The following is an 18,365-nucleotide window of genomic DNA, read 5'->3' on the forward strand; positions in this document are numbered from 1 at the left end:
TTCTGTCTGCAGGAAATTAACAGGGGATTTGAGTATTTTCCTCAGTGGTTTTGGCATCAGTAGTGGGGTGACATGGGAGCCTCTCAGTGCGTATATCAGGCCGCCAAGAGGTTTTGAAGGCTTCAGTTGCACGAGCATGTTTTTGCTCTGTTACTATTTAAATAATGGCAGCAACATGCTGATTCCTCTAATGATCTTGATTAAGTTATTGGTTATTTCCTTAATTAGCTACTTGATCTACTTACACCTTAAATGAGTCTGTTTGTTCATCCAGAGGAGGGGGAGGGGGGGGAAAAGTGCTCCTGTTTTTTTTCCCTTTTAAAACATTTTTTTTCCTCTCCAAAAGGCAACTGTCGCCTCAGGTCAATAAGGGAGCTTAAATGAGCTGTATTCCTCAGTGCTGCCACATCAGGGGTCCGTGGGGTGGTCACGGTGCTCTTGTGGTGACGAGGGGACGATGCCAGTGATGCTGGAGCATCCTGCCTGCTATGGCCTGGTCCTTCCCCAGTGGAGATGCCTTGGGGGGCTTGAAGAGAGCTACTTCCAGCGGCTGAGCAAAATGGCACCATCACTTCATTCGTGGAGTTGATGACCTGTAAATCCAGCCAGACGCTTGAGGCTGGTCATGGAAATTTGTTGTTGTTTGCGGATGTGGCACTGAAAGAGGAGCATAGGTGCTTCCTGAGGGCTGGCTCTGCTGGCTGAAGTGGACTTTAAATGTGACAGTATAGATGTACATTTATTTCTAACATCAGTGTTGTGCAGACAAACAAAATGTGTCAAAATGGTCTTCTGAATGCTTTATTTGTGTGTATTACCTGGGCCAGGGATGGGGTGGTGCCCTAGGGCCAAGCTTGGAGGAGAAAAGCATCTTTTAATCTCAGTGGCCTTTAAATTTCCCGTGTATTAGCACATGATACTGTGTTGACCACCCAGTGTCTCTGCACAGCACTACAAAAGCAGCCTCACCAGTTGCCACCAGTTCCTCACCAGTATTGCCCACATACCACAGTTTATTGCTGTCCCTCCTGTATCTCAGAGTAGAGAGACCTGAGTTTTTCACTCTGGAGGCTCCTTGTGATGCATGTAACAGCAGCCTGGGCTTCAGACAAGCATCTTTGTTCGTGCTTTTGTACTGCTTATTACTCTTAATGATATTCCCCTCGTTAGCCTTAGTTTCACACCCTCCCTGATGAAGAACTCGCTGAAACACATATTGCATAATGAGCCTGCTTCCATATATAAACTGGAGAGACATAAGTTGGGACTCTCCCAGCTAAAACAGAACCAAATGCTTGCCCTCCAGTTACATTTTAGTATCTGTGCCAAGAAAATTATGTATTTGGGAGGTATTACCAAAAGTTCTGACATACACAAGCTTTATTCCTTTGGGACTTTTATATTTTTAGCAGTTTGGTGTGAATTTGGACTGTACGACTTTCCTCTCAGAAGAAACCTATGTGAAAGCCAGAGCATCACCCCAGGATGCAGCGACATGGGGAGCAGCACAAATGTGTCTCCCACACCAGCACTTGCTCCAAGTGGGATGTGCTTGGATGGCAGTGCTTGAAATGTCATGTGCCACATCTGGCAGTACTTGGGAACCTCGTACCCGGTGCTGCCAGCCCTACTACTGGCGTTGGCCGACTCTGTGCATTCAGCATTGCTCTCGTGGTCTTGAGTGATCCCAGGAGAATTGCAGCTTGCAGTTTGGTTTGCAAAATAGCTTCTGAGCTGAGGGCTGGTGGGGAGGACTTGAATATATCAATTGTAATGGCTCAGAAGACAATATCCTATTATTTTTTTATCAGCATTCCTGAACGGTTGTGCTGATCTTGCAAATGCAAGTGTGGTGGATCTTGTGGCCAGCTGTGCTTTGGACACCATGGATGAACATCACAGATGTTGCAGCGCCAGAGCAGTGATGGTGACGCCTCTAGGTGGTCGATGTTCCCTTCCATGTCTGTCTTGGATTGCTTGTGTAACCTTGAACAAGTCATGGACATCCTCCAAGATTCACATGAGGAGAGTGCAGCAGAGCTGCTGTTGCAGCTGTTCAGGGGTTGGTATCAGAGCAGAGCCAGCTCTGGGTTGGTATTCAGAGGTGCTGGTACCCACATGGTATATGCAGCATTCCCTATTGTGGCCAGAACCTCCAAATCCAATGGGAAAAGACAATAAAACCAGGCAAATAACAGCACTCAAACAGAAAGTGTGTTGCTGGCTTGTCCCTCTGCTTTTCTTTCTCTGCAGATCCTGGGAGGAGGTAGCTGAGATGTAATATTTACTCTGACAGGGTTAGATTTCTCTTTACATTCCTTGGAAGTTTGTGTTTGGATTTTGCCCCGTTGATGTTGGTTTATGCAGTGATGTTTCCAGCAGTTCAATTGCATGGGTATAATTCCAACTCTTAGTATTTTGCACAAAGATAAAAATGAAAAAGTGAAAGAAAGGTGGGCCTGGGTAATGAGGTGGCTATTTAGTCACAGCAGGACCCGCAGGAAAATGTGCATTAAATATTTATGGGACAGTATTCATTAGCGCTTTCTCTGTGTTGGCACCGGGCAGCGCAGGAAAGCTGTCGAGAGAATCGAAGTCTGTGTTACACAGCCATAGACCTGGAAAGAGCTGCAGCAGAGGAAGGGCATGAACGCTTGCTTTGTAACTCTGATGTGTTCCTTCTAGCTAGCAATGCATCTGGAGTTGCAGCAGTAACCAGGATTTCAATAGTTTCACTTACAGTTCTGAAAATGCTCACAGTAAATATTTTAAGTCTGATTTTTCATATTGCTGTGTCTTATTTGAGTGCAAGTGGCTGACACCAGACCCCTGATTCGTAGGCAGGCAATTAGAGAGATAAGCCTAAGTGAATTCATGTGTCTCCTTTTTAGATTACTCAAGTCTGAGTTCCTTTAAAGGGCTGGGATTAGCAGAGATTGAGTTCTCAGGGTGCTGGAAATTGGCTGCGGCTGTGGGCCCCGTCCAACATGCGCTGTAGGTACCAAGTGATGAAGTGAGTTATCCATGAGTGTGAAATGATGCCAGGAAGATGAGAACCATTGATAAAATGGTATTAATACTTGCTTCGTTAGCAGCGTGGCAGATATCAAATTACTCTAGTGTTATAAATCTAACAGGTTTCCTATGGCTGTTAAGTGAAGCTACTTAAGTGATTGGAATATGTTTATTTGTCAGTTGTTGGCATCCTCAGATAGAGGATCACAGGATGTCAGACTTCCCACAGCAGCAAGAGGAAGGTCTGAAACAGTAGCAGCCTGATGGATTAAGTATTCCTTTGAGATGACACAGTGTCTTGTCTCAGATTTTGGGATATCTTGTTCTAGCTCAGTAGTGTGATCCTGAGACCAGCCTCGGGCTCGTGCCAAAGGCTCTGCTGGTTGCTCAGGTTCACCAGATTTGGGCTTTGGGGCTGAAGGTCCATCATGCTGGCCCTGTCCCGTGCCATGCGCCACAGCAACACCATGCCCACCTCAGACTGCACCTGCGGGCACCTCCCTTGTGGGAGAGGAAGCTCATCTTTGTGTTAGTGTCACTGGGAGACTGCTTTGTCCTACTTTTTAACAAGCAAAAAAGGGACAAGAACAGATATCAGAGAATTACCTCCTTTACCTGAATGCCTGTTGGATAAAATAAATGCTAATTTTGACTAATTAGCTAATAGACTCACTGCGGATGTCTCTGCAATCCATTTATGTACTTGAAAGCCCCATTAATTTCCACTGGTGCCTTACAGCAGAGTGGCAAGTGAAATGCTCAACCATAACCGTCCTCCTTGCTTTCTCATCCCTCTTTCCCCCCTGTGCATGAGAAAGGAGCCCTGCTGCTTCTCTCTGCACCTCAACCTCTGGTGTGTCATGTTTTGTCACTTCACACAAAGCAATGCCTTGTAGCATCCCATGTAGATGGCTTTGATTAACTTGCTGCTTATCTTTCAACTGAGTAACCGGTCATATCATTGTGCCGATGGGGAAGGTACAGGTCCCGGCTGGGGAGCTGGGAAGGATCAGAGTCACAGCAAAAAGCTCTTGTTCTTCTTGTTGCTTTGACTTGCTGATTGTCAGGGAAGTACAAGTATGTTTCTTTGCACTGGGAAATTAAAGAAATCTTTGTTTTGCATTCATGCGTCTTGTTTTTCAACCCTTCGGTGCAGTGTTTGTTGACATTCACGCAGATCATCGCCTGTTTGCAGTTACTCCTGGGCTCTCCTGCCCGGTCTGCCTGGGCTTCTTTCACCAAAGGGTTAAATTTCCTCAATGTAAGCATTTTCTGCTTTTCAAACTTGTCCTTATTTGTTATCTCAATGCTCTCATTTTCTTAAGCCCTTTAAGAAATGGCCTTTTGCATCAAGAGCTTAGAGCTCACACCTCCAATCATCTTCACATTACACACTTTCTCAATGTCTAACACCCGCTAAAAATCAGTGAGAGCTGAATCCTTAACTACTGCCAAAATATCCTTATATCCTGAGCATCTGACTGCTTCCCTTGACCACCTCTGTTAGACCAAAGGCTGACAGAAAGGAAGCAAGAAGACCAATCCCTCCTGGAGTGTGAGCACCAGAAATGATTCAGAATTAGTCTTGGTCTAAGCCACAGCATATTTTGCAATACAGGGCCCACAGCCTCTCACATGAGCGACTTTGCAAGCCATATGTTGGCTGCAAATGATGATCCAACCCCTAAAACTGCTGGTTAGTGATGAGGAGGGTGAAGCAATATGGATAAAGCAAGTCACTCTTTTCCTTCACAGTGGGCTCCACAAAATGAGAAAAGCTGCAGCAGTCCGCCCAAGGTACTAGAGGGTGTTTTGGAGAGAAATCTAGTTAAGCCTCTGTATCTGCTTTCCAATCCTTTATAATATTCTCCTATCAAGAAGTCCCCTCTTGTAAACCAGGGCTGCTTTGGATTTTGCTGAGCTGTAGGGCATTTTTTCTGTGCTAAATGCTCACTGCCAACTTTCTGCAACCCTGGCGTGGATGGGAACAAGTGTATTTCAAAGGAATTTATCTCAGAGATGCTTCAGAGAAAGGTGTTGGACACATGCCCATCAGAGGAGGATGGATATGTGCCCACAGTAAATTATTTTTGTCATGTTTTGCCATTTTCTATAGAACGGTTCCTCTCTGATGGTCCAAGGACTTCAGAAAGTTGAGTATGGTAGGTTTGCCTCAAAGGTGACGAGGTTTTGTTCTAAGCCACATGTGAAATCATAGCTGACATCAAAATTAAACCCAGTTTCATGACCCTTCTGCAAGCACAGGGTGCTGCTTGCTTGGGTGAAGTTGGAGAGGCTGGGAAAGCAGGAAAATGCTCTCCTCTCTGTCTTATGTGAAATGAAAAGTTTACCGAAGTCAAAACTTTTTTGAAAAAGCAGAGCTGTTCAGAGAACAGCAAGTGTCAAAATCCATCTTGGCCATGGGTTTGTGCTGGTGCATGCAGCAGATGCTCAGGGAGGGGAGGGCAGCTGTTGAGCTGTGATTGCTGCTCATTAAACTAATTATAATAGTCTCACTGGTATCATGAGCTTCCCTTCTCCTTCCCCCATCTGTCTGTTTGGCCATCCATGGTTGCTCATCTTTTTGAGATACATGTTTGAAGGGCTTAGTACCCCAGGGATCCTAACTGCGCTCCCCCTCTGTTTTCCCCCATCGGTACAATGGAGTGATCGTGGTTTGCACAGAGAAATAATTTTTTGGGGATTGAGCTGTTTGCCCTGAAATAAGGCCACGAAAAGGTGAGATGTTGCTGTGGCTCTGCAACTCCACATTTCCAAGGATCTCAGCCAAATGAGCAACCCTTGTCTGGAGCAGCCCAACCTGTTTGGGATGGAGGGAAGAGGATGATGTCCAGCGCTTACTTCTTTGTCTTTTACCTCCACATTTTGTTTTCTGCCCTGTAGCAGTACATCCAGTCTCAGTCCTGATCTGATTAATCCCCTCCAGTCTGGGCACACTGCAGGAAGGTTCCCAGCTCTACCCAAAGAACATGCACTGTTTTCCAGAAATGTCCTTGCTTCTCTGCCATGGGAGTCTGGCCGACTCTGCCTTCAATACCGCCTCTGGCAACAGCTGAGCTGACCCCCAAATTGCTGTTCTTTTGTTGCCAGGAGACACTGTAAGTTAAACACTCAGCAGAAAGCAAGCACCACTGCTTTGGATGCCCACCTGGTTTTTATTTCACTGGGGAGTGCTTACTCATTGTCACAGGGCTCTCGCTTTGAAGGAACAGCCCACTCCAAAGCAGCCAGCAAAATACTTTCTGAACCACGAAACAATGAGGCTCACTAAATCTCTAGCAGCAATAATTGCTTCTAAAAGGCTGATGTATTTAGTCTGCTCATGTTTAGCAAACATGTTTGCTTCGCCCTTTGAAGATAATGCTGCGTGTAGCACAGCATCGTGGGGAAAAAAAAGAGGAAGAAATGGCCTGTGGCTTTCAGCATGTTTAACGAGCAATGACTGACAAAAGCAATACCATTTGATAATGCTGGTGTCCTCCTGTTAATCAGGAGCGATTGGGTTTCTCCACCCCTCCTGGTGCTTGAGCTGCGAGCAGGATGCCTTCATGGGCCCGTACAAGCTAGGAGCACCATGCCTGAGGCTCGAGCTGGTGGAGGACAGCAATAGCCCAGCACAGTGATGCTGATGTCCCTGCAGATGCAGGGCATCCATGGAGTCCCCTGTCTGGGAACGTTTGTGAGCTATGCCTCAGTGTGGCTATGGTGGCACCAACTAGCGTCTCCTTTGAGGCTTTGACCCTTCGCTAGAGGCTGTAACTGGTTACATGGCACTGGGGCTTGTGCAGCAAGGAGAGGTGCTCTGGGGACGCTGCCTGCACAGGAGCGTCCAGGAGAGCAGGGACAGGCGGGGACCCTGTAGAGGAGGGAGTCAGTGCTGGAGTCAGGGGCCACGCTTCTGGCTGACCCTCTTCTGATATGGTCTTAATCACCCCACCGCAGGTCCTGATCCCCCCTGTTCGTATGGCAACCGGTTTAGTTGCATTTCCCTGTAGATCACGATAAGATAAAAGTGTGGCCCATGTTTCACAATAAGGGAAGCGGGTTTAGAGGATGACAGGTTATATGAGGCAGGGATGCAGGTTTCCAGCTGCACACCCTTGCCGCCAAGGCTGCCTTTGATGAGGGCTGTGATTGATGCTGCGTTTTGAGCAGGCAGCCATCAGCCGGTGATGCGCTGACCTTTCCCTGACGGGCTGAGCGGCTCTAATGATCTTGATGGGGCTGGCGATTTGTATATTGGGTTTGATGTACGAGGCTTGACACAGCATGGAGAAATGGGACTGGGGTATGACTGACAGCCCTTTCCCATTAAGGGTGGTGAGGCACAAGCTGCTTTCCAGTGATTTCTTTCAGTGAGAATGTTCTGCTGAATTATATTGTAGCAGGGAAGTTTTACTGTTAAATATCTTCCTTTCTATAGAATGAAGTAACTTGCAGGCTAGAAGGCTTATCACTGAAAAGCCTGTTCAAACTATATGCTTAAATTAATTAATGTTTAATGAATTATTTTTACCCTGACTTTAATGTTCAGGCTCCTTAGGCAGACAAAACAATGGAGTAGCTTGTGCCCAAGATTTGTTTTTCTGGTAATTCAGCTATGTAAAATTTCAAACCGTGGACTTCTTGCAGGCAACATTAAAACCTTTTAATTTCCATGAGTTGGGCTGTGTGTAAATCACACCCTGTTTGGCACATCTCATGGGTGCTTGTGGCAAGCGTAATGAATTTCATGGTTTGTTATGAGCTACTAAAACCAACACAAACACAGAAAGCCCGTTGTAATCTCAGCATATCATTTGAGGAAGCAATTTATTCCTAAGTATGAACAAATGTCAAGCCACGATAACAAATTGTTATTACTAATTAAAACAAAGGGAAGAATAGCAAACATCTCTTGTCACTTGTGTACAGTGCCAGGCTGTCCTGGGGACACTGGAGCTCCATCCAGCATCATCCATGGGACAGCCAGGCTGTGACCCTTGCCACAGCCTGGGACACATTGACCTGCTCTGTGTACTCCAGACAAGGCATGGGGCCGTGGTCCTAAGAGGGCCAGGGAAGCACCCAGGCTTTCATTGAGATGCCACTTGTCTTTTTTTTTTTTTTTTTTCCTAAAACTTAAATCAAAAAAACAGAATAAAAACTTATTTCAGCACTTTTCTTCCCGGTGAGCGGTTAGGAGGCTGTTGGCAGCCCAGCGTGAGGACCCAAGTGCATTCCTGATTGCAGCCAATCTCCCTGTGGTTGCAAATACACTGGGAAATTTAAAAGCCTCCAAGGCATCATGAAAGCCTAATTCTGTTCACAACCAACATGCATGATTTCCTCGCAGACGAGTGCAGCATGGCACAGGAGCATCGTGTGGGTCCAAAAATGTGCTGGAGTTACCACTCTGTATTTAATGCAGTTTGGGAAGAAGCAGCAAGTACGTCTTTTCCCTTAGATGGGGAAGAGCAACCAGCCATGTCTCTCCTGGGTGGGAACAGACACACGGCTGTGTAAACCATCAGAGGTTTTTGAGAGCTGGGACGGAGGTTTGTGCTGTTGCAGGATGTGCCGGCAACTCCTGGCTTGGAGCAGGGGCTGGTGCAGAGCTAGCCGGGGTGAGGACCATGCCAAAATCCAACCGGCAGCCTGAGAAGATGTGCACAGCCTGGCTTAGGGAGGTAAAAGCCAGATTTATGTCACTTTTACAGGCCTCTGGGCTGGCCCAAGACTCTTCTCTGAGCACAGAGACAGTTGAGCGCTGTGCCTGAGTTCCAGGGGATGCAGATCTTTGGGGGAGCGCAACACTGAGTGGTGCATGGCTGGTGCAGAGGAGAGCTCGATGAGCAAAGGCAAGAAATCCTCAGGGCATAATCACTGACCTGAAACATCCTATTAGACAGGTTTGAAGCCAAAAAATAAAATAAAAATCATCTAACGTGACAGCAACCCTGACAGTGTCAGGCAGCGAGGGAGTCCTGAGCTGCTGCCAAGGCACATGTTAATGCAGGCTTGCAGGATTCCTTGGTTATCCTGGAAATACATCTTCTATTTTGTGTAAATGGAAAATTAATTTGTTGCTGATCAAAGGTTTAGATCTTTGGAAAACATACCACCAGATAAGCTGAAGATTTATGTGTTTCTTTCTTAACTTATTTTCAATGAATGCTTTATTATTCGTGGAAAGGCCCCAAGAAAAATATGTCATTAAAAAAATAACTGTGTTGAGTTTATTTAGCTTAAATTATGATACAGTGCTTTAATGAGGCTTTTGTAGACATCATTAAAGGACACTATTAAAAGTCTTCAGATGATAATATAATCAGGCTAGCAAAGGGGAGAAAACTATGTGAGCACCCAGTTTGTTGTTCACATTCAGTTACAAATTTGATTTAAACATATAAAAGTAAAAAACATAGTGCTGAGTTAAAGCCAGAGGCTATGAAAAGCCTTATTGTTGTTAAGCTCTCTAAAGCTTCTTGCATTAAGGTGATTAAAAAAAAAAAAAATAAAAAGAGAGAGAAAGAGGTACAGTGATTGATTGAAACACTGTCTATGCCATGGTCGATGTGTCACACCGGAGTGTGGTGGCCTCGATGGTGTCTTGAAAACTAAATTCCTCCTTGCAGACTAACAGCATGGATCCTTACCTATGGCTTTGCTGAAAATGAGTTGGGGACAGCAGCGGTGACAGTAGGAGTGGGTCTGTCTCAATTGGTCTTGGGCAGCAGCTGTGTGAAGGTACCAATGGCAGCCCTGAGGAAAAGAGGAGGAGGCCAAGTTTTTGGGATTAATGATCTGCATCTGATGTTGGTCTCTCTGCCCTTCCCTCCATCCCATTTTTCTTTGAGATAAGACACCCCTATCTACCTCCTGAAGAGCCAGGCGTTTGGCCAGTAGGAGTGGGGCCAGACAGTGCTATGTAGGGTCCTCTCTCTTCCCTGCTCATTGCTAACAGCTTTTTGTAATCAGCTTGACTTTCCCTCTGGCATTTGCAAAGCCGTGCTCTCTCCAGGCTCTTCCTCTACTGCTTATTGCTGCCCGGTGGCTGTGGGAGGGTGGCTCTGCTCATGGCCCTGCCCTGCTCAGTCTCCAGCTGCCCCCCAGACCAGGGACCACACTGGGCACGGCCTGTCCTGACACTGGGGCAGGAGCACTGGTTCAACGAGCAGACACTTCACTGCAAATTACAGGGGCAAGCGTGGGAATGGAGCAGGAAAAAAACACTGTGAATATCCAGTTCTGCACTTCTGTGGGTAGAAAGAGCGGTAGGAAAGTAATCTGTTATTGTGCCTTTTGCTGTGAGCCAGGATGGGCTCAGTGTGATGGGGGGACCTGCCATGCCACTGATCCCAGACAGGCTGGTGGTGCACATGGTGCAGGACTCAGCCTTTATCCCCATGGGCAGCGTTTCTCGGGGTGGTGGAGGCTGGAGCCTCTGTGACATCCCGGGTAGCAGCACTGTGCACTGCCCTGGCAAGCTGCAGCAAATGATGCTCATTAAATAATTCAGAAAGGCAACTTGATCTGATATTCATCAGGTCGGTAGCCTGATGACCTTGAGGCCACCAGTCTGCTGTCACTGTGTGTGGCTGTGTCATGTAGCTTGTTGTCATTGGGAGAGTCAACAGTGTCATGTGGAGCCCAATTGATTGACAGCTGATCAAAACACCAAGGTTATAAAATAGACCATTTATGAAACATAGGCTCTTACAGTGATTTGTTAAATTCACTGTAGGGATGAGTTTGTGCAAATGGCAGGAAGTTCAAAGTTGACGGAGTTTGGGTCCTTGTCTTCAAATTCAACAGGAAAGGGCAGAGAGATGTGGCTACAAGTGGAGTTGTCCATCTCACACCTCTTCACCTGAGGGCTTCCTGCTCTTGATCCAGTTGCTCTTTCTTTATTTCAGCTGGTAGGGTTTTACTTCTGGTCATTCAGAGCGTTTGCTGGCAGTTGTCAGCATCCATCCTTGTAATGGCGTCCTTCACGTGACCTTTGATAATGTGCTTCACCGGCTCGGCGTTCTCCTTGCTGCTTAATGAAACACCCGTTTCACCTGCGTAAAGTGCAGAATCCATCAAGAAATCTTATGTACCTTCTGGAGTTATTCCAACACATGACCTTTTCACAAGCCTCACAGTAGGTGTCAGTAATATGGAGTAATTGCCAACGAACTGGCAGCTTTCAAAGCTGGAAGGCTCATTTCCACTTTCCTAAGACAGTTGCGTGTCCAACTGTGGCAGCTTCTAATCTGATTTCTTGTCTCAGAGAGCCTGTTGATTGGATTTTGTGGATATTTAGGTCTGCAAGTATTGGAACAAAAAGTCTGCCAGAAGCGATGACGATTATACATCCTGTTTGGAGATAAAACTCTTCTGCTCATAGCTAGCCATGCGGCTGTTGTAAGCATTGGTCTTACTGATCTTTTACATCGGTTTAGGATTCTCACCCCAATTTTATCTTTGTGGATCAACTTATGCTTAAAAGATTGCAGGTTCTGGTGTGATCCCTTTCTTGGGGATGATCCACTTGGCCAAGACAACCAAGCAGAACGGGCTGCAGGACTCACCTTTGCTGTAGGATGCCTGGTTGCGTGGTGCTGTCCCCACCCTGTGTTGGGATGGTGCTGGGTGATCAAAGCTGCTGTTGATGGAGTTAAGCAGAGCATGTTGAACAAGAAGTGGGGTTGGACACTTAGGCTCCTGCCCTGCCAGCCTTTCCCCCGAGCACAGGGCCAGCTGGTGGTCTGGCTTAAGTGGCACTCAGAGCACTAATAGACACTTTGCTCCCAAGTGTTTATAGCTAAAGGGCCTTTGCTCTTTGAAAGTTAATGCAGATAAAGTCAAGTGTTTTATTCATGTGTTGGTGAAAATTAGCACATACAGGACCTGCAGTATGGAGCACTATGTATTCTTTTTGGCAGTTGTAGCCCCTAGTCACTGCTATGTGCTTTTAGCAATGTATTTCCAGAGAAGATTGTTACAGTAAACATGGTTAATTTCTGCTCTACAGCATTCCTGCTCAACATTATCATTTTATAGGCAGGCTTCTTTATTTGCTTTTGCTCAATTCAGTTTTGTCTCATTTCCTTTGTATTGTTATTAACATGTTCTGAACTTAAGAGGAAAAATATGTCATCTTGAGGCTGTGACACATTAACCAAAGAGAGGCGAGCTGACAGCCTGGCCACAATGACGATGCAAGCTGGAAGGGACAGAATGTGCCAGTTTAGGAAACGGAAGGGTCAGGAGAGTTTTTTTCCTAGAAGTTCTGTTGCTCTGTGTAGTTGGAGGGGACCTTCATTGGCGCTGCTGTGTTCCCCAGCAGAAGTGGTGATGCTATTCTTTCCTTCATGAAGGAAAGTGTGACCTGTCTGGATGCGATACTGGGATCAGAGCTCAACTCTTGGACTTGCAGCTGCAGTTTTAATTTAAAAAAAAAAAAAAAAAAAAAAAAAAAAATCATCATTTTGAAAAAAGGAGCTCCAAGTGCTCAAATATTTAATCTGTGGTCATCCATGAATATTTTCTTTTGTCTAAAGTTCTGTCTGAGGCAGATGAGGTCTCTGCACGTTGTTGGTCTGGTCTGCTTGGCCAGGGTAACTTGGGGTGGCTCCAAGGAGGAGCTGGACTGGTTTGTCCCAGCTGAAGACCTCCCACTGGAGATTTTGAGTGTCATTCCATATAATGAAATCAAATTTATGAGCCTTAATAATAATAATTTAAGGCTTTTGAGACCGCAGAAGGACTCACAGCTGTAGTTTCTGCATCCTTCTATGTTCTGTAAACATAGCTAATATTGCCAAAATCAAGGGCTCTGAAATCTGGAGCCAGGCCCCAAAAGTCAGGAGTGTGCTACAAAAACACTACATGTTGGACAAGTTTTATTTGCTTTCTATATTCTTCTGAGCTCGCAGAAACTAGGTTTTTAAAATTCACTAACTTTTTGCAAATGCAAAAGCTAGGAGGCACAGTGTCCTCCAGTTGACTTGAAGCAGAGATTCATTTATAACTGCCTAATTCCCTAGCAATGGGTTTTAAGAGCAGCAGAAGAGATTTGGCAGCATACCTCCTTCTCTGTGTTTTGTTTTCTTTTCTGAGGGAAGGGTAACAAGGGGGAAGGAGGCTTCAGCATCCCCATTGGGGTGGCATGTTCCTGGGGCTCGCAGCACTCACCTGAGCTACATATAAATGGTGTGAATTGTACATCTCTCGGGGCTGTATGAAAGAAAATGTATTAAAATATGCAGCAACCCAAATGCCACACTAATAACTTGTATTTCCCAGAATGTTTAGCCCTGCTGGTGCACAAACATGCTGTGCCTGAAAACCAGTGGGGAATCATAGCAAATGACTGCAGAAAATAATTAAGAGGGCATTGAAAGCCAGGAGAAAAATGATACGTTGCTCAGAGCCAGCAGATCGTTGCTTTAATAGCCCGCATACCTAAGAAGCGGTGTCTTAAGTTTGACAGCAAGTTGGGATTCGGTCAGCATCAAATAAGATGATAGTTGGAGGAGGATAATTAGTGTCTTCACACCATTCAATTTGGGCTGCTGGTGCAGAGCCAACTCTTTGAAACACGCACATGCGAGCCAGCGAGAAGGAGTTTTTAATTTTTTTTCCTCTTCCTTTCCCTAAGCAGCCTCTACGTGGTTTATTGATTTCTATGAGCGGGCTGATTTCCATGTAAATAAACGGGCGGGTGGCCGGGCCACGGCGCGGTCTGGATGCGGTGACTTTGGCTTGGTGACATCATGTCTCATTAGCATGCAGGAGAGGAGAGCAATGCAACAGCAGAGCCCCGCGCCGCTCCCGCGCCGGCAATTATCCTCCGCGGGCTGCATCGCTCCTCGTTAATGCCTTGTGCTCGAAGAGCAAATTGGACATCCTTCTGCCACCTCCAAGGGTCACTTAGCGAAAGGCAGGTTGAGGGGGGAGCTGTTGGATTCATTTGGATTGGGAGCAGAGAGGGGGGCACCCTCCGGAGCTGGATTTCAGAGCCAGGCAATTTAAGCAAAAGCTTCAGACGCGGGGCAGGAATGGCACGTTTTTCCCTGGCGGGTTTTCTTCGGTGACGCACCGCAGTCGGTGCGTGCCGCCTCTGAACAGCACCGACAAAATCTGCCGGCTGCGTGTGTCGGGGCAGTGGGCTGTGCCGGGGGAGCGGGATGCTTTATGGCACTGCGGTCCTTGGGCTGGTCCTGCCGGCAGCCCACCCGCCGAAAGGCAACTGGTACCACTAGGACGGCTGAGCGACCCGCTGGGTTTTTCCCTCCTGCACTGTCACCCCCATCGTTGGTGGGAACAGGTAAGAAACTGGCTTTTGCCAGCGAATTTGAAGTTCCTGTGTTTTTTTTAGGAGGGATAGAAAGTAGAAGAGAGGAGGAGGAATAAGCAGCATTCTGTGGATGCACGGAGCTGCGTGCGAACTTTGCTCGATGTGCTGTTGGTGATGATCTGTGAGTGGGCTGTGCTTTTTTCCCAGCTTTTGCTGTTCTTGCTGTTTATGGATGTAAAAGGTTAATTGTTAAATTGCATTTCTGCAGCTGCAGGAAGTCGGGGAGAAGTGCTGATGCCACTGTAATAGATTTTTCATTTTAAAAATGGTCAGGAAGGCTCAGTTGGCTTTAAATAGGAATAAGTGTTCAAAAATCCCTCAGCTCAGTGTTAATTTTATTGCTCTGGTACATGCAGCTTCCAGAAGCCTGGGCTCTCGGGGCATTTTTTGAGCATACTGCATGCAGGCTGGCATCGTGGATAAGGACATTCTGTTCAGATGGTTATTGTGGTGGGTTTGCCTTTCTGAGGATGCAGAGTTTTAAAGTAATAGTCTTTCTACGTCCTTCTTTTTCATGCCACAATGCCTAACTATAAACCAAACTAGAATTGAAACCTAGGGGTTATGTTTTTCAGTGTAATCTTTTCAAGTCAAATTTCCTCTTTTGCTGTTCCTTGAAGGAACATTTTGAGCAGATGTGACACAGCCGTGACCTGTGACTGTGGAAAGATTTTAATCCAGTTACTCTTTGTTTTGTAGTCATGATTCCTTGGCGGTGCTGAACATTGATTGAATCTTTTCGAGCTGTTGAGGATTAGCGCTGGACAGAATAATGCCAAAATAATTATTTGCACCAGATGCAGTGTCATCCTTTCAGTTTTAACTCCCTTATCCTGTAACTTATCTGACTTATTTTTATTCAGTGATTATTTCACCTACTGTGGGAGCACTTACATGTCTCACATCACTGCGTTGTATTTATAGTGATGCCAGCTTGAGCCTGTGATAAAGATTTGTAAAGTACAACTATCTGCAGCTAATAAGATTATATTTTGCTTCCTATTTTAATCTTCTCCCATTGCGTGTTTTCTACCAGCCAGATTCAGCTTAACAAAATGACCCAGCCTTGCGCACTTGCTGTTGGCAGACTCGCTTGGGCTGAGCCGGTACATACACAGATCAGGCTGGCAGTGATTGCTTTCACAAGTGGGTCGATATTGCCTGTCTCAGGGGATACTGTCTAAGCCTCAACTTTTGAAATAATGACAGTTTTCAGCCTAGCTCATCCTGCTTCCGAGCATTTTGCCTATCAGCCAGCTTTTTTCCTTTAAGATGTGTGGCCTGCGAGATGCTCGAACTGCAGCATGTTTACTGCTTTCCGTGCTTTCTGCTTGTCATGCTGCAAATGCAAACTGGTAAAGTCCCTTAAAATAGCATTTACGGCCATGGGGCAGATCTCTGGGAACCAGAAGAGGAAAAACCCCCTGTGATACAGGTCTGCATCTTGTTAGGTTGAACAGCCACCAAATGATAAAATTAAAAATCTGACAAGATAACCCATGGGGTAAGACAGGGGTTTTGCAGCACAAGTGCGCGTTGGCTTTTGCTGACCTCAGCCCAGATGGAGAGTTTGGCGAGTGTCCTGCTGCCGCCTGCTCCTCCGCTGCCTCCCCAGCTCCATCCTTGCCAGCCATTGACCTGCTGGGCTCTCAGGACCTTGGGGTTGTCCACCCACAGGGGACACCAAACCCTTCTTGGGTGTGTGCAGCTCCTGGGTCTGCCTGTCCCGTGGCTCCTCCTGCCTTCCAAACATTGTTTGCCCACGAGCTTCAGCATTGTTATCACTGTTATTGAGCCTGTTCTTCTCTTCAACATGGAAACTAGTGGTTTGCATTTCTTCTCCATGACTGGGGAAAAATATGTGGTTGTTATCATTTTTGTATGCTAGAAGCTGGACCTTTATCAAGGGGGGAAAAAAAGGAAAAAAACCCCTAACATAAATATGTTGAGATGAATGGTAAGCCTGTGAGTTGGCAGGCTGCCTCTGTCATCTTGGATGTGACAGAGCAGCCTGTTGGACACCTTTTTTCCTGGTAGTGTGGCTGGGCAACAGGCTGGGGCTCACTGCACCTTATTTTTCCTCTTTTTTTCTCTCTCCCTTGCTTGATCTGCAGCTCACATTGCTATAGCACTTAGCCCACCTCTGTCTAACCTCTGTTGTGAAAAAAAATATTGCGTCTTCTGCAAAACATCTTAAGAGCTCCAAATAGGGAGTTCTTCTGAGATCTGCCGAGTTATTAATATCCATTAATTTAAACATCTCATCTTTATGCATCAGAATTTTCATGGTTCGTGTCAGGGGTTGCAGCTCGCGGGAGCAGCCTGGCAGCGTGGGTCAGGTCAGGAGGGTGTTTCAGCACCTGGGGGCTCTTACCCAGCTGACAAGGAGAAGCCAGAGCCCAAACAGAGACCTGTGTTCACTGCAGAGTGCTGGGGTGCACCTGGACTCCCCAAAATCCAGCTCCCCTGGTGGGATTTAGCCTTGGCTTGGAAAGGTTGGGTGTGCTTTAATTCATCTTGCACTGGTGCTGAGAGATCTGGCCGCAGTTTTGGGCTGTGATCCTGGTTCCTTGTTTGCCTAAAAGGGCACCAAGACAGCCCAGATGAAGGATTTGGGTTCTTGCACACTGTGTTGGTTTTGTCCTAATTTTTGGCCTCATCTGGGAGGAGCACAGCCTTGTGCGCTGGCGGTTGTTGTCTGCCACATGGTGCCTCAGACCACAGACAGCAGAACTGGAAGCAGCCTGGAGGCTGCCCCGGGCCCTGCCACAGGGAAGCAGCGGTTTGGGGACAGGGCAGTGGGGACCCACAGCCAGATGTTCCACCTGCTTCTCAGATTGATGGTCCTGATCCACCGTGAAGGCAGACCAACTGGAAAATCCTCAGAGACTGCTTTTGCTCATACTTGGCTGCAACTGGCAATACTGGGGATAGTTCTTTTTTCTTCTTTTTTCTTAATTAAGCAAAAAAACCTTTTGCAATGGTAAAGGATTTTTGCAGTCTTAAAAATAAAATTAGTCTCCTGCCTGAGACCAAGCATGGGCAACTTCAGCCAGAGAGGAGAATTTTTCCAGGAGTGGAAATGGAGTTTGCAATAAAAGCTTCAACGCCACCCTGGATACCTTTGTAATTGCTGCTGTTGGCTCTGTGCAGGTCAGAGGGGATTAAAAGTAAAACAACACTGAAAATCTGACTTGCCCTGAGCAAGTCAAGTGGGTAGAAAAGAGAAGATAGTTGGGGAAGAGTCTGTCTTGCAACTCTTTCATCCTCTCAGTGTTCCCCCCTACTGCAAACCCCTCTGGAGATGTGTGGCCACACGTGCTGCCCCGTGGCCACTGAGATCTGGGGGAGTTGCATCCATAGGACTAGTTTGGTTGCTGGATAGTTTATCTCTTCCTTGGTTTCCTGTCATTACTGTGCTACCTCCTCGGTTGCTACTACCTGATCTTGATCTTTTAAGCCAACTCTTCCTACAGCATCTTGGGTTAAGTGATCATCGCCCTCCCTTGGCTGTCCTTTCAGGCCACCAAAGGCACCTGGTCCTCAGACTTTGGATTGTTGCTATTGTAAATGCCTGTATCTAATTCACTTCCTTTAGCCTCCTGCACCCCAATTGGGCAGGTAAAAGCTTTCACTAAGATTCCTTTTCAACCCAGGTAACCCAAAGTCTTTGCAATTTATTCCCACTGGTTGTTTTGTTTTGTTTTGTTTTGTTTTCCAGCTGAAGTGACTGCAAGAGCTGTGAAGGCGCAAAAATTTTTGTCCAGAGAGATGCCACTTTGTCAGTAGGGTCCATGGGACTCGGGGCCATGGGCAGTGACTGCCTGGGGCTACTGAGAGCATTTGTTTCAAAATACAGTGTTAGAGACATTGGATAAGGAGGCAGAGTCTCAGCTCCAACTGTCTGGTTTGAGCACAAAAGCTTGGGGGTCCTCTGATGAAGCTGATGTTCAGGGAGTCGGTGAGGAAGGTACTGCTGGGTGCTGCCTGTGGGTACTCC

General features: G+C 46.5%; 1 protein-coding gene across 3 annotated transcripts in view; it reads left to right on the forward strand.

The window, feature by feature from the left end:
• The window catches only part of PRICKLE2 (prickle planar cell polarity protein 2), a 104,409-nt gene that overhangs the window by 48,749 nt on the left and 37,295 nt on the right, over positions 1 to 18,365 (forward strand). Inside the window, exon 1 of one of the 3 annotated variants that reach the window (XM_021298568.2) lies at positions 10,761 to 14,335. The exons of the other annotated variants lie outside the window; for them this stretch is intronic. The gene's annotated coding sequence lies outside the window, so the exon portion shown is untranslated. Of the gene's footprint in view, positions 1 to 10,760; positions 14,336 to 18,365 lie in introns of those variants that run through there. 3 annotated transcript variants of the gene reach the window in all.

This window comes from Columba livia, chromosome 10 (genome assembly GCF_036013475.1).
Source record: "Columba livia isolate bColLiv1 breed racing homer chromosome 10, bColLiv1.pat.W.v2, whole genome shotgun sequence".
Lineage (NCBI taxonomy): Eukaryota > Metazoa > Chordata > Aves > Columbiformes > Columbidae > Columba > Columba livia.